The sequence below is a fragment of the Poecilia reticulata genome, linkage group LG14, assembly GCF_000633615.1.
Source record: "Poecilia reticulata strain Guanapo linkage group LG14, Guppy_female_1.0+MT, whole genome shotgun sequence".
Lineage (NCBI taxonomy): Eukaryota > Metazoa > Chordata > Actinopteri > Cyprinodontiformes > Poeciliidae > Poecilia > Poecilia reticulata.
In genome coordinates, this window is record NC_024344.1 from 11,475,225 (window position 1) to 11,492,078 (window position 16,854).

The window sequence follows — 16,854 nt, forward strand, 5'->3', positions numbered from 1 at the left end:
TAAATAAAATAGCTCAGGTACACTAACTTTAAGGATAATTTATTATACCCCATACTGAATAAAATTAAGAGCTTTATGTATTTTCAGAGGCAAATTAAAGGTAAGCTAATTTTATTCACAGTGTCATTTGGAAATGTTCATTTCAGTGTGTCCAATTAGTAGCAACACAACTGAAGAGTTTGTCTTTAATATTTAATCTAATAAAACCAAGACGAAAGTAAGCTTTAGTGTTTCATTCAGTCGGAAAACAGTTTGTCTTCTTGCCACTCGCAATATGGCGGACGCGCTGACGTATGTTGTCCACTGGACAACGAAGCCAACGGGGCGTCTACTCCTCTACGTCTATGTGCCTCCCCATACACCGCCCCCCCCTCCCCTCCACCACCACCACCACCCCTCAAAGTACTCGATGTATAGTTAAAAAATGGGAGGGCACACTTGAACCGAGCTCTTCTATGAAGGTAGGCTGCAGCGTGTGTTTATTGATGAGATGAAAAGAAGATGGAAGTGAGAAATGAAACAAAGTAAAGGAACATACTGAGAAAGAAGAAAAGCAAAGTAAACACGCTTCGTCGGGGGGAAAAACGGGAAACACTGTCGCCACTTTTTTTTGAACGAGCTTCGAAGTGCAGGTAAGAAATTTGAGAAAAAAAGTAGGAAAGGGGGGTTGGTCTTTCGGCTCCAGCGGCTTGTAGGTTGTTATATTTAGTGGAAAGGCATGTTACAGAATAAAACCCTGATCGGTGAGTTTAAGGGAGTACACGCCTGAAATGCAAGACACTTCCATGTAGTTAGAGCTGGCTTTACGAACCCAGTAAATTAGGCTGTACACAATATAAACTTATTCTTTTTTTTATTATTGCGGACCTTTAATAAAACCACTGTAAATAAAACGCCATTAATAGGAGTCGCCTGTAAATCGAGTTTTCTGTCCGTACTAGCAAAACGCGTTCTCTTGGCGTGACGCAAGTTTCCCATCTGTCATTTTCGCTCGAGCCCCCTTCCTTTTACTTTTAAACTGTCATGTGGGGACACTTGCAAAGAGTCCTGCTCGGGTCAAAGTGTGTCCACAGGTCGGCTTTGCTCTCCATCAGCGATGCTGGCTCACATTTTACACACTGAGCCCCGGAACAACTGGAGGCAGGCAGCCCGACGTGCGCATTTTGGCTTTTAGGTCAGTTATTTGAGGCAGCTTGGTTTTTTTATTACTCCACTTTGCTCCAAATATATATGGCAACATTTGGTTGAGCTCCTTTGTACGGTTCGGCTTTATTTAGCGTGAAGTCTGTCACTTAGATGTGTGCGGGGAGCATTTTTTATTAATTATTGCCCTCAAAGTGATGCATTCAGGCGACTGGATAGAATTTGGATAGGAGAAGGAGGGCTATTATTGGGTCTCATGGTGCAGCAATAGTGAATTTGGGTGCCATGTTTATATATATATATATATAAAAAAGAATGAACACTTATGCCTGCCAGTGCTGCCCTTTTTCTTAGAAAAATAAATTTTTTTTAACTCGTAGCTTTCAGTTCAGATGTGCAGCGATGCTCCTGTGTAATTAAAGTTGCAGGAGTACCTTTTGATACATTTTATGAGCGAAATATTCATGCGTCCAACTCGTGATTCCTTTGCCCTACATCTGCAGCTCATCATGGCGCTCCTAAATAAAGTTAAAAATATATATATATTTCAACGTTTGCACGCAAAGAAAAATAAATAAATAAATAAATATTTTTAAAAAATTAAAATAGAAATGATAATAAATAAAAAAAAAAAAAAAAAAACTGGGCTACGCGTTAAAAATGCACCGAGAGGGTCACGGGGAGTTTATCCCGAGCAACATGTCAGTCTTGCTCATCTTTATCGTTGCTCGAGTGTGCGTGCACGTGTGAGGCGAGCAGATGTTGTCCCAAAGCGCTCGGCTTTGTCAGATAAAGAGGGAATACAGCATGTTCTCACTACAATAGGCTGCTGCGCATCATTTCAATGTGTTCTGAAGTGCAGCTGATGAGAAGTTGAACGCAAGTTTAAAAATCGTATATTTTTTTTTAAAACCATTCCTTGCATACATTGGTCAGGTATTCGTGTTATTTTCTTTTATTTTTTCTTTATTTTTATTGTTTTTTTCTTTTGCTTTAAATTCGCGCAGATGTGTGCACCTGTGTATAGATGTGTGTAGGTTTCCACAACGCGATTGTGCGTTTTTTTTTTTTTGTTTTTTTTTTTCCTCGCAATTTTGTTGTGATCACTCCCTCTCTCCGCCTTCATTCACAATGTGGCTTCACAACGTAAACGGGTTGCAGTCCTATAGGATTTGCTCGTTGCAATCGCAGACTTCTCTCTGGATCATTTATTTTCTGAATGGACGCGCTGAGCGTGCTGCACACGGAGCTGAAATGAAGACAGTAGTAAATCTGTCCCGTGACTTAAAGCCTATAGATTTGACTGTACGAGTGAACGCATGAAATGTAGGTTAGTTGAGAGAGATACCTCCTATCTACGATGAAATTCCACCTGTGCCATTGTTTAGTGTATCATTTGATGACTTGGAGGGTGATTGTCTGCTCTGCAAGTAAGCTCTCGCCATCATGACTTGATGTCAGACTCTCAACAAAGAGGTGTACAGTAGCTGCTGGAACAGAGTCAGCCATTACGTGCTTTGGGAGTGTTTGTATTGTGAGTATCAGGTGCCCCGTTTTATCCTAATTTGTTTCATGTGTACTTACATTAGAAATGCACCAATCAGGCCATTTCTCGCCAATTGAATTTTTTATTTTTTTTTTAGGTCTAACTCAATTGATTTAATTTTCTCTTTTGAAAAGACTGTAATATATTGAAGACAAAAACAACGTCTATCTTTCATAGACGTTGTTGTTTGTGTCCAGCAAAAAATAATGACACGATTTTATAAATTCTCGTCAAAAGCAAGTAGATTTTTTTTAGTGGAATCAAAAACGAGCATCAAATTATGTGCTGTTGGTTTATAGCTGCTCTGCCAAAAATAGAGGTTCTTACTTTTGTAGATTAGCCCCATTTCTGCATCAAAGCTTACAGTAGGATCTTGCACTAATTGCGTGCATCTCTCTTTCTATTTGGTTTATTTAACTAGTTTTTTAGGAACTGTATTTCATAAAGATCTAAAATTTGCATGAAATGGCAAAAAAGGCCTATTTTCGGACCTTTGATAGTCACAGATAAAATCTGTATGTTAATCAAGTTGGAATAAGTGAAACCAGTGTGTACCAGGATCAGGTATATGTATATTTATATATTTATTATTTTGCTTGACTTCCTATTTTTCTTTTCCTTTTACAAGAAGAATGCAGGTTTTGATCAACTTCAATGTTTTGAAGATTGTCTGTTTACTGTAGAATAACTCAGAACTGAGTTATTCTACAGTAAACAGACAATCTATTTTAGTTTTAACTAGAAATGACCAACAATTTTATTTTTAGGTCTTTAAGTAGTCCTTTAGTTTTTGATCAACTTTATCAACCACCTGTGATGCACATATAGAAATTCTGAGTGTTTTCCCCATGTGCAACATAAGGCTCACCTGTCCTATTTAATTAGACATCTAATTGGAAGTTTCCCATTTAAAAAAAAAAAAAAAATTATTTACTTGGGTTGCCCCAATCTGGGATTACACCCTGTGTGGGGAGCCGTATCGCCTCGTCTTTAGCTAATTTATTTTATTTATACAAAACCCACGTCAGTTTTAGGTTTAGAGCCTAAACTGGTCAGAAAAACGTCGTCATATTGCCATCTCTGGCTGATTGACTGGCGCTCCATTAGTTTGTATCCTTATATTCCAGCTTGGTATTTAAATTCACCTTGTTTGAGCTGTTGCCTTTTGGCCTCTTTCAAGTGTCACAGTGTAAAAGACCCACCCCTGACTAATGAATATTTAAGAGTGTGTCTTCAGATGAAGGAAAGCCATTATTATATGAAGCAGGCCCATGCAGAGGAAACCGTACACCTAAAAACTGGAGGAGGGAGGGGATGTGGTGATCAGTTAATCCACACCCAGCAATCAATCCCACTTTTCTGTTTTGGCTTCAGACATTTTTTTTTTTTTTTTCACTCGTCGCCCTCGTTTCTCATTTTACAATTCATTGTTGACCAAGAAACTGTCACAAAGTGTTAACAGGCCTTTTTAGTTTGGAAATGCTTTTTGACTGATATTTGTCACGCTTTCACACGTTTCTCCCACCTGATCATTTGGATTTTACTCAATTGACAAAAAAAAAAAGAGGAAAAAAAACGTGTGAGTATACATATAATAAAGTGCTTTTTGAAAGAGAGGACAGAAAACAATCATCTTGTACTGTACTTGCTCGCAGATGGCAGATCGGCGTTCCAAACAATTTTTTAAGTGCTGTTGAAGAGGCACTGTTGCCCAAACACACGAGATAGAGACGTCACTCGGAAGCCTCGGCAATTCTGTGTCTCTGGCTCTGGGTTTACTCACAATATTCAGCCACTCTCTGCTCAGACTTTTACCTGGTGATACTGGTGGCCTAGATCTTGCATAACTAAATTTATATGAGTTAATTTTTTCTTTCCAAAGCCCATTTTGGTCTTCGGTTATTACAGCACATGATGAAAATACTTGGAGATGACATTCACACACACGCAACACACCAAAAAATAAAAGAAATAAAAGAAACTTTTGGAAGTCTACATTTTGCTTCAAATTGAACCGTGCTCTGATAATACTCTAATAAAAATGTTAAGTACCTGTCCTGTTTAACCTTTTCAGATGAATCCAAGCTAATTCTGGGATTCCAAAATTTTCCACTAAGGTAATTTTCACCACTATGTGAAGAAAAAAAAAAAAAANTTTTTTTTTTTTTATCCTATTTTGACAAAACTATTAATACTCACTTTTTTTGTCTTCAAATCACACCTTGTTTTAAAGAAATCTGTTATAAATGTAGAATATATTTGGAAAAGCTTAACCAGTCTATGCTTTGTGGGGTTTGTGTTGCCTCTTATGTAACATGGTTCTTGTGACAAAAAGACAAATATCGTACTTTTTGTGCATCTTAATAGTCTCACTCAAAAGTATTCAGATCAGTTTTGCAGTATTTTAGATTCTGATGTAACAATAATTGTCCAAATTGTTCAAAAAAGACCAATTAAATTGCCTTTAAATTTAGTCCCAAAGACATGATGAAGTAGCAGTTATTTCTATTCTTAATGTTATTTTCTTTGTTAATTGAAATAAGTGTGAAGACACTTGAAAGAGACTTAATAAATTGGTATAATTTTTACAGTCATTATTTGTTGGAGCAAAAATATATATATATTTTTTTCCTACTTTTGAAATCGAGGGAACTTAAAAGTTCTACTTGCTCCTTTAAGAAACCTGTATGATACAATCATGTTTTTTTTTTGTTTGTTTTTTTACAACTTAGCCTTTAGTCTCTTTGAAATTTCTGTAAAGTGGGTTATCAAAAAAAAACACACAAAAAACCGAGCAAAATAGTTGGCAAAATGAAGAAAAATGAAAATGAACTTGCTCAAAAGGACTGTGATCAGTTGTCTGATGCTTGATGTGACACAACTAGTGGAATCTATATATGGAAGTCTATCGTTTTGAAGGCAGATTTAATCTTAACTATATACAACAAAATAGCAGAAGCAGATAAAACTGGACCCGAAATGTTCCATAGGTCTAAATATGGTTTGCATAATTTTACAGAAAAGTTTATAGTTCGTCTAAGTCTTGTCTAAACCATCTGATCATCTTGTTAGAATCACATCAGTTTTATTGAGAGAGCCAGCAGAGATTCCAGCAGAGGTAGTTAAAGTAATATCTCATACTGTCATCATATTAACATTTAATATTTCCCACCAGGCTTTAATGCCTTGTGACAACTTTATCAATTATGTATTTAAAACCTTACTAGTGTGACATCTTTTCCTTTCTCAATGATCTTTGATGGAAACCTTTTGGTCTGTTTTAAATTATGAAATTATCAAGAATGAGAAAACCCACTGAGAGATTGCACTACTGTTTCATTTTCCCAGCAGGGAGCTCTGTCAGCCTCCATTATTACATGTGAAATGCACATATATGTTCTCATACTGATCAGCGGAAACAATAAAATCCCCTGGCAGGTGAAGTTCATTATAGATTCACATCAAACTGTAACATTTTGCCAGAAAAACGCAGTGTCCTGGCCTCCATGTGGAGATTGCGGTGACACATGCCGCCCACCTAAACACTGTGGCAGACCACGCACTCCCCCCAATGGCGACTGCATTTCCTGACACCGTCCGCCGCAAGGACAAAATCGCCCTCCACAACTCAAGAAGCACTTCGTGCCTCGACCTCCACACTCCCCCCACATGTAATATTTATCGCTGCCTTTTTTTAGATCCTGACAGATCCACATGCACAGACAGTTCATGAGGTGAGAGGAGTTTTATTTAGATTTAAATAAAAGATTGAACCGTTTCAGCTTGGTATTTTAGTACAAATACAAAATGGGCCCCGCTAATCAGATGGAGAACATTGAAATCGACAGGTCTCAATGGAGCTACACCACCAGACCCTACAAGACAGCCCTCAGACTACAAGACCCAAGATTTAATGAGTCATAGCTCTTGGCCTTTCATGGACTTATCATTAGGCAGAGTTTAAATGTGAAAAAAATATTCACTACCCTTGAGCTTTTCTGATTTTCTTAAGCTTTACTGCAGTTTCTTTGCAGTGTAGTCCATAATTTCAAAGTGGAAGAATAAATATATATATATATATATATATATATATATATATATATATTCACTTGTATTCACTCCCTCTCTAGAACAATTAATTAATCCAGGTAAAAAGACCTGTAAATGATTAATAAAGTCCACCACTAATCTCAGTATAAACAGTTGTTCTCTGAAGGTTTCAGAGGTTTGTTAGAGTAAACAAACAGCATCATGAAGACCAGGGAACACATCAGACAAGAATCAGAAATTATTGAAATATTATCACAACTGCAAACATAAAGACAGAGAGGAAGGGAAAAGAGAGCAGAAAGTCCTCTCTTCCTGGTCCTGGTGACTCTGGAGGAGCTTTAGTGATCCACAGCTCAAGGTTGAGCGAAAGCTGATTGATTAACTGTTTCAAATTCTGTACAAATGAGGTGAAAAGGAAGGACAGGGAAACTGGTTGAAGTTGATGGTAAGAGAAATGGAGCGATGTAAAAAAACAAATCGATAATGAAAACACAAATGGCTTTAAATTGGAGCATAGGATCTTTTCCATGAAGACAATGACGTAAATTTATTTGAGAATCTGTTGCAAAACTTGAAAATTGATGTTCAGTTGCTTTCCACCTAACATGACTTAGTTTTTGTTTAGAGACTGTGAAGAACTTGCGGCCACAAGTTCTTTGGTTTCAAAAAGCATTGACCCAACGGGGATGAACGCAGATTTTTATTTGGAAGACAAATATAAAATTTACGTATCATATTTCCACAACATATTGTTACGTAAAATCCAAACAAGATACAGTAAAATTTGAGGAAGTAATGGGAGGAAAAATACCCCCAAAATTCAAGGGGGGGCACATACTTAGAGACAATAGTAATGACATTTATGACATTTTGTTCCCCTGCAAATGTTTAATATGTAAAATAGGAATAAAAGCAAACTAAAACAACTTATTTTTTGAGAAAAACTGAATTCTCATTTGTACCAAAGAGAAGACAGCCTGGGTTTTAAACGACACAAATGTAACTTTTTACTGCTCAACTTTTTGAGTTTTTGAACTGCCAATCACCCATAAGAGCTGATGAAGGTAAAATTAGTCAATTTGGTTTGCTGATCAAATAATTCATGCATCTCTACTCTGATCTAAAAAAAAAACAAAAAAAAACATATAAACTGCTTACAAGCAATCTGCAACGTCCAGTTACTTTTACTCATTTGCCTTTTTTTTTTTTTTTTTTTTTTTTTTAATGGCTGGACTGAGCAATGTTCTCCTCCGGGGCAGTGTCTTTTGTTGAGATTGCCCACTGAGGCTGTTTTCAGGTGCAATGCCATAAAGTTGAGAAGTCTTAAATTCACATACTTAAATTAACCGCAGAGTAGCCTTAAGCCTTTAATAGACTTTACAGATTTGTTTTTGTGGAAGAAAATCACAGGAAGTTTCTCATCTGTTTTTTCTTGTAAAGACTCAGGAGACACAGAAGTTACAAGTAGCGTTCTAAAGGGACACATCGATTAAATGCTTTCAGTCTCAGCTTTGAAAAATGCACAAACGTGAAATAATCTAATGCCTTCTAATTAGACATTCACTGTTCTAGCTTTTACTTGGTAACACTGATTTCTGGTTTTCTTTAAGGATCTGATTCATTGATTTCAGTTTTATCAAATTCTCTCTTTTTTTCCATGATAACAATATAACATATCACTGTTAGGCTGATGTGCATTTATATTAGAGATGCACCAATCAGGCTTTTCCCGTGGCATTACCAATTTCAGGGTTTCTTTTACTGACTTTCTTTTTCTTGTATAGGACTATTACACATAAAAGAAGAAAAATGAGCTGCTGGTTCTTTGATAGAGCAAGTATTTTTGGATATGACAGAAAATGAAAGAATTACAACATTATCCCCATTCATTCATCAAAGCATATGTCCTGAACTATCGTCTGATTTTTGTTTTTGTTTTTTTTAGCTAAAAAAGTGCATGAAAGGGCGATTTGCTGTTTGTTGGCTTATTTGTTAATGAATGAAAAAGGATGGGATTAAAATAAAAAATGATTTATTTATTCTGTTTGGAAAAAATAGGCTGTTTTTTCTGAATTTGCCCAATCAAAGCTGATTTGGGGGAAAAAACATCTGATTCCGATTGCATGTTGATTGACCGGTGCATTTCTAATTATAAACTGTAGATGATTAATCTTACAAAAAATGTGTGCTGATTCTCACGGCTCACTGCAGGGACAAAGGGTTAAAGCACGGACATGTAACCGAATATTAGGTCATAGTTCATAGCACTGTTTTGTCAAAATGTATTATATTTGACATATTTAATTACTTTGCACTCATAGTAAAGTTTACTTAAGTATCTCTGAATCAATTCTCTTGTGCATTTTCTATAAATATATATATTGACATTTGGCCTAATGGGTACATGTAATTTCCTTTTTTTTTTAAACAATCTACAGCTTTACAATTATCTGAGTTTACAAATGACAAAGTTGGAAAACCTACAGTGAGCTCCTATGGACTGCCTTTATAAATTTTGTTATATTATGCAACACAACAATGTTAATTCAATGAGTCATGGTGAGTGAGTCCCCCTCTAGCCATAAGCCAAATATAGAAGGAAATGTGCTTTCCTTCAAGCGTGGAAAATCTATTTTGTTTATCGGTTTTGGCCAAACCAGGATATATGTATATATTTGTTTTTAAGGGAAAGGTGATTATTATGTGTTTTCCAACCAACTATTACGCTCCAGTTATAAAGCTGAATAAAACCTTGTATTATAGATGCTTTCAGGAAGAAATTTGGTATATTCATTCCACTGAAAAGGGAAATGAAAAATAAAAAAAACATCCACCTTTTTTAATTAATTTCCACTGAGGATCCAAAAGATCAATTATGAAAAGAAATATTTTTAATCTAAAATTAACATTAGCAACTCTTTAACTTTAAGATCATAGAGAAAGTGGAAAACTGACTAACTTCCTGGCATGCTTTTCGATTTTAAGGGGACTTTTGTTTGGAATCTTCTCTCCCTGCAAGTATCGCAGGAATGCGTAATGAAAGCACACACTGAGACTGAATAAGTATTTGCGAATGTGCCAGCCAGTTGTCAGGAAGCTTTTGTTCACTTCTAAAATTTTATGGAGTCTTATGAAACACAGTTACAATTCCCAAAAAGCTGGAAGGTGGATACGGTCCTCTTTTTTTTTTTTTTGTTAGAAAGACTGTTTGGGATCTCGGAAAAAAAAGAAAAAAAGAACAAAACGTAACACATAAATACACTCATTTAGGTCGGTTTTTGTTCCCATGAAGTACGTCGTTCGTATTTAGCTTTTCAAAAAAAGGACTTTAGGTTTTAACGTCATTTGCAGTTAAATCTGAAGCTTTGTTTTGATGGCCGTTCGGTACAGCGCATACACTTTAATTACACATCAAATACAGAGGAAGTGACCATGTATTTCCATTACCTATGATAAAATTACTAACAGACTGTTGATCTGTACTTCTGTATATCTGCAGGGTTGGATTCATTCAAATTCAGGTCGTGTTGCAACTTGACCTGGAGATTTTTTTACAACAAGCGCATTTTGTTTCAGTTTTCCAGAAGTTGAAAAACAAAAACATTGTCTGTTTTTCCTGTTTCTGTATGGCAGAAACGAGCTTTTAAATCTGCATTTTCGCTGTTTAAAGATAAACTCAATGCCTTAGCATTCAAATGATGTGAAAAATGTATCTTGGATTCTAACAGCAAAGTTGTATGTGTGCCAAGGTGCATGTGTGTCCTCAGTTCACCCTGCTGCCCATATGTTTTTTTGCAAGTGAGGGCGTGCTTGCTGCATGGTTGAAGAGGGAACTGTTGAAAGCATTTATTATAAGATTAAGCTACTTTTTATGTTTTAAAGATAAGTTAAGCTGTTTATTCTCTTCTTTTATGTTGCTTTACATATATTTTTTGTTTTCTTTGAACTCGTAGGATAAAATTTCTGACTGTGCACAGCGTCTCTCAGTTCATAAATCAGTATGAGAAATTTATTTGTAAAAAAAAAAAAAGGTAAATAACATCCTATTGATATTTTACTTTAAAATTTTAATTGGCAACGTAACCAAAATATCTGTAGATGTTAATTCTCCAACAAGCTTGTATTTACATTTTTCCCCTTGTAAAATCTATTTAAATTACCATAAGCTGAATGAAAGTTGTTGTGCGTGTGTTTTAAATTGACGACAGTTTTCAGATGTGTAAATACCAACTCATAAAATAAGGTGACCAAAATTTTACAAACATTACATGATTAAAAAAGGATTTCAAAAGACTTTTACACATATCACTAGGGTTACAAATCAATGAGTATTAGAATACCAGACAAATACATATATACACAAAATGGCTTTTTAAGGTCAAAATGTTCATTTTAACCAGCCTCTCTATTAATATAATTATTTTAGAGTAGTTTTCTGCAACTGTTTGTTCTTTACGTTAGTAATAACTAGTTTTGTTTTTTTATTTGAGCTAAATGTAAAAGGAGACGCAACATTTTGATTGTAAAAATACACTTAAAAGTGTGTTTACTAAGTTTGTGAATAATCATGAATAACTTTTTTTTTTGTGGTAAATACAGCGGGTATAATAAATGTAAATGTATCCCTGTATGTCTACACACAACTTAAACATGGTAACACCAAAGAATAAGATGGAAGAAAAATGCATTTTTGATTTATTATGTGCATGACCAAAGCATTTTGGACATTTTATTTTTTTATACGATGAATATGGACATTTTGTGAATAATTTTCACATCAGTTGATTTTCTTGAACTCTTTCTAGTTGATGCCCTTTATTTTTATCTGTATTTAAGTTTTCTTCACACTCAAATACACTTTTATCAAAGTGTAGCAGCAATTTTCTTATTTTTCAGAATTTCTTTTTGTCACGTCAATGTCAGATGAGATCAGATTCAAAAGTTGTAAAATACTTGAATCATCAGGAAATATGTAAAGGAAAAAAAAGGGGGATTTTGAATATGTAACTGATACATTAATGGGACACCACAAAAGCACCGACACACTGGGAATTGAACACACCGTTCTTCAAGAATTGGTGCTTCTTATTTACGTAGCGTCTTATCCAGAACCAATTAGCAATTCACGTTTGATGGTGGGAAATACATTTTAAAGATGGAAAAAAAGCAGCAAAAAACACAACTGTAAAATTATTTGTTTCCATCCAAGTTTTGAATTACAACGGTTGGTGCAGGTGACAAAGGAGCTGCACGTCTAACCTGCTAAACAGCAAACAAATGCCAACACAACTATTCTGTTTTATCAAAGCATGCAGGCATGTTGAACAATGGCTTTGACATTTTGGAGCAATTAGAGAGAGAAAAAAATGAAACGGTGTGATTGTTGAAGTGGCGCTGGTATCACCTGCGTTGCATTTTCAAAGTAGATGCAGTCCACATGTCGAGCTTCATTTAATGTTTAAGGTGCTTTTAGCACAAAAATATTTGCTGTCGCTTCGGTGGCACGTCGGAGCTTCGAATAAGACTGAAGTGTCTGCTGTATAAACTAACATTAAGCTCAGGTTTTTCTTGTGGTTTTTTATGAATAGGTTAATGAATGCTTCAAGACAAAATGTCCTTTGCAGCCTTTAACTGTCCTGGGCTTCGCTCCTGGCTACAGTCTCATCATTCATTCTTTAATTCATTCATTCATTCATTCACATAGTATTTTTTTTCCCGTTCTCACTCCTGTTCAGGCTCAGTCAAGCGTATTCCAACACGCTTTAACAGGAACGCAGGTCACCAGGCTTACACACACAAAAAAGAAGAATACGGTTGCAGGGATATTAGGACGTGTCCATTAAACGCTATTACTGCAGGTTTACTCAAAACAAATCCCTATTGGTAAAAAAAAGATTACTTAAAAATCTATGTAAAAATAAAGCCTTTCAGAGCCTCTATCTAACCATGACAGTACAAATGAAGTATCCTATATTTAATATGACCTGCTGAAAATAGTCCCAGCCATGCTGTGGGATTTTTATAGTAACATTAGCAGCAAAAGCTGGTTGGCTTAGGTTTCACTTCCATGCTCACGAACTACAGATTGTTCCTTTTAAAGAAAAGGTTTCTGCTCCATTCAACACGCCATACTGACCAACAGGTCATGGGCATTAGGAAGACTAAAGGCCGAGATGATTATCTTATATACAGAGTGTTGAGCAGTTGCATTATCTCTTAACTACATGAGGTCACTCTGTACCTCTGCAGTAACTGTTTCTGCTCATGGAGCAAATCGGAGGACAAACCAAACCAGAACAGATCATAATAGGAAGCAAAGTGGCGGTGAGAAATGTTGCTGGCGATACACTGATAAGAATTAAAGTGGCAAGATCTAAGTACGGTTATGGGAAATGATAACCACTTCGATATTCGTCAGTGATAGGTTATTATACTGGTAAGCACATTTTTCTAAAATTAAAACAGTAAAACATGTGTAGCAAGTACTGACCTAAATTACAGGTTAAGAAACAAGAATTACTACTAAATACACTGGAACATATCGTGTGGAGAGAGGCTTTGGCTTCTGTTTATATATTTTAATATTAAGGGAGTATTACCAACCTTTTGTTTTTGTTTATTTAGTTGGTTATTGAAAGTATTTCTAACTTGTTTTACATGTTATAATGTTACAATGGTGAACTTCACAGATTTTATTTGAACAGTGTGTGACAGACCAACAGAAAAAATTCGTGTAGTTGCAAAATTGATCCATATTTATCCTCTGAGACAAAAACTCAATTTTCTGGCTTATGTGACAAACACTATGCTTGGTGGAAAAACGTATACCAGATGCAAAGATTGTTAATCTGGTCAGAGTTGATGTAAGGAAGGACAGAATATTGAAGAACACCAGAATAAAACAAGTTAAAGGATTCAAAAGTCTTAATCCTAGAGGAGAGCTCCCACTTCCAGCTAGATAATAATCGTAAACCTACTACTGAAGCTACAATGATATGGTTTTGATCCATATCTAGACTGAGAAGTTCTTATATGGATATAAGACTTGAAAATTGTGCTAAGAGACACTTTCTATCCAATCTTGCAGCTTTTGACAGAATTTAAAATGAAGAATTGGCACAAATTTAGGTGTCCAGGTCTGAAAAGCTGCAATAAGCCCCTAAAGCTGTTCAGCTGGAATGCATCAACCTGTTACCCACTAAATACAGCATAAAACCATGCCGCACCTTTCAGCAAAAAATAAAAATATCAAATAAAATTGAAAAGCTTGCATCATCTTCTCTCCACTTCTGACGTCTGTGTCACTTTATGTTGATCTATCAACATAAAATCACAATAAAAACATTTAAGGTCCTGGCTGTAACGTGATAAAATGTGAAGAAGCTCATAAGGTATGAATACTTTTGCGAGGCATAAGAAGAGTGCTGTGACGTCATCCGAGCCCAACGTGGAATGATAACTGGCAGGGTACACAACTTTTATAATATGCCATATAACTAGTAGTGCAACCCTGACTAGTCAGTCCAACATAGTTTTCCTGCTGTTTTTCTGGCAGCTAGTAATAACAGGTTCAACCCTGAGAGCAAATCTCCCTGGGAAACGAAGCTAGGCTGAGCGTTTTACAATAGAGCAACAACAAAAGCTTTAAAGGCAGTCGGCGTCGTTATTTAGCATTAGTTATTTTCAATCTATTGTTAAAGAGATGCTTCCTTCAGTTGTAGGATTGTGAGTAAATGAAAACATTTACTGATTCGGTCTTGCTACGTGTGACTCAAGTGTAAAAAGTAATGTTTTATCAGGTATTTCCAGGCCTTGTGTGTTCATTATTTTTCTGCCGAGGTGTATGTATTGACTGTACTCCTTTCATTATTCCTTCAGCCTGGCTGTGCTACATGTCACAGGTGCCCTCTGAGAGGCGACGCTCTCTTTAGCTGAATGACCTTATTGTCCTTATTAAAGCCTGATTTCTATGGCACATCCACCGAGTGTGTGCTCTGCACGGACATTTCACTTTCAAACAATGTCTTCCTTCCACTGTGCTTTGACTTCGGCGTTACCCGTTCCACTATCAGCCTCGCTGAAATTGGTGTATGTGGGGGGGGGGAGGGGTGGTAGTTTTTGGCCTTTATTTCTTATTTCTTGCGAAATTCCGTAGTTGACTTGCCTAAGTTTGTTTTGCAACACGGTGCTGGCTGGATCAACTTTCTCAGTGTGCTTAGATTGCCACGCCTTGCCGGATTAACCGGAAACCTTCATTTTGTGCCAACTTGTATGCAGTTCGACAGACCTAACCTACACAGTGCTTCTCAGCCAGGCTGCAGACCACTGACCCAGACGTAGCAGCACGGCGTGTATAGGGTTCAGTGTTGCTCGGTTGTGTTTCAGTGTGTCAGCATTACACTTTTAGATGTCATTTGTCAAGTGAGCTGTTGAGACATATATAATCTGTATTTACTGCACAACAGCTTGCCGGACTATAAATACACTAAACAGTGCTAACCTCCATATGGCTTAAAATAAGCACAGAGTGTTTCTATTAAATCCTTCAGATTTAATATCTTGCCCACATATTAGGGGAAATTCGCATGTACAAAATGTGCAAACTATTGTAGGTTAATGACACTCAAGGGTGCAACAAAAAGATTTTTTTAGGCTGTAAATATTGTCTGCGTATAAAAAATATATTAAAGGAAGAAAAGGCATCTCTCCTTAAAGTAATAGTAACTTATTTCTCAACTTTGTCCTCATTCTTATGAAATTTTCGTAGATTATGCACTCTAAGGTAATATGCAACATCATAAAATTATTATTTTTTTCACCATTTTTGTTCCATTTTCCACTAAAATGCAACAATTGGAGTGACATTTTAAGTCTGCCAGAATCCTTTCAGCTGCCAAATATTGACTGTTTCAGGTTCAGGAAGCTGAACCTTGAACCCAAGACATGCGGCCAGAACTTCAGGGTTGAGCTTGTGCTGCTTGATGCCTCCCCACGCCTGTGCGTTTGTGAATGCTCAGCTCCTCGCGGCAGCTGCACGAGGGAGCACGAGCCGGTGGACCCTCGTGCAGCTGCTGGTGAAACACATGGCACTAAACTCCTGAATCTGCTTACAATCACGTTCACAAAGTGGCAGAGTTTTGCAGATTTGCTATTGGTGGCAAAGCTGCCTGTCAGATTACGGCCAGCGTGGTCTGACGTGTATTTGTCAAGTAGTGATAGAAAACAATTGTATGTGTCTTATCAATGGCGTGCGGTTATAAAACTTGTTGCAACATCAATACTTTTTATTTCCAGTGACCATTTAAGAACTGACCATGTTCAGAGGCTGTGCTGTTCTCCATGGTGCAAGACGAACTCGCCCATTACCAAAAGCTACACATTGTCTTTTATTCAATCAGCACAAAGCGTCTTTTCTGCTCATTTATCTCCTAAGGACACAGAGTCAGAAGACACTTTGTTTTCTTCATAAGATATGAAGGGCTACCGTCCCCTCTCTACTGCACAATTTACTTCATGAGGTCCTGCTTACTGTAATAGTTTTTTTTTTTATCAAACTTGAAATGTTACATGGTGGCAGCTGGCATGAGCCAGTACAGGATTCTCAGAATATACCAACTTTGAGAGAAAAATAGAGCAGTTTACAGTGACATTTACATTAAGTTTGAAACACAAGTATTTAACGTGATCCTGTCATTTTTTGTTTATAAACTAAAGAACTTAACAAATTAATTTTAATGGTTGTAATAATACTACCAGTAACATTAACTTTTACAATCTTGATATATGGACTTAAGCAAAATACAGAAAATAATAGCCTTTGTGCCATTTTGCTCTTTGTTCAATAATAGTATTTTAACAAACAGATTTTATCTGGTTAATTTGTCAAGCTGCCTGCAGTCTGTTGCTTTACAGACATGCTTAGCATGGGTTATTATCATATAATTTATCATCATCAAGTTAAAAATATATAATATCATATCACATTATTTATCTCGAAAACATTAAACCTAGATTTTTATTAGAGAGACCAAAATATAAACATGGTCTGGGAACTCTTTTTTTATTTATTTTTTTTATTTATTTTTTGAGTTTTGCTTTCATGAGGGCAACAATTA

At 36.2% G+C, this 16,854-nt stretch overlaps 1 protein-coding gene across 2 annotated transcripts in view; it reads left to right on the forward strand.

Annotated features, from left to right (window-relative positions):
* Positions 1 to 410: 410 nt before the first annotated feature.
* The window catches only part of zbtb20 (zinc finger and BTB domain containing 20), a 33,125-nt gene continuing 16,681 nt past the window's right edge, over positions 411 to 16,854 (forward strand). For both annotated transcript variants that reach the window (XM_017308580.1, XM_008427769.2), the window contains exon 1: positions 411 to 632. The gene's annotated coding sequence lies outside the window, so the exon portion shown is untranslated. The remainder of the gene's footprint in view (positions 633 to 16,854) is intronic.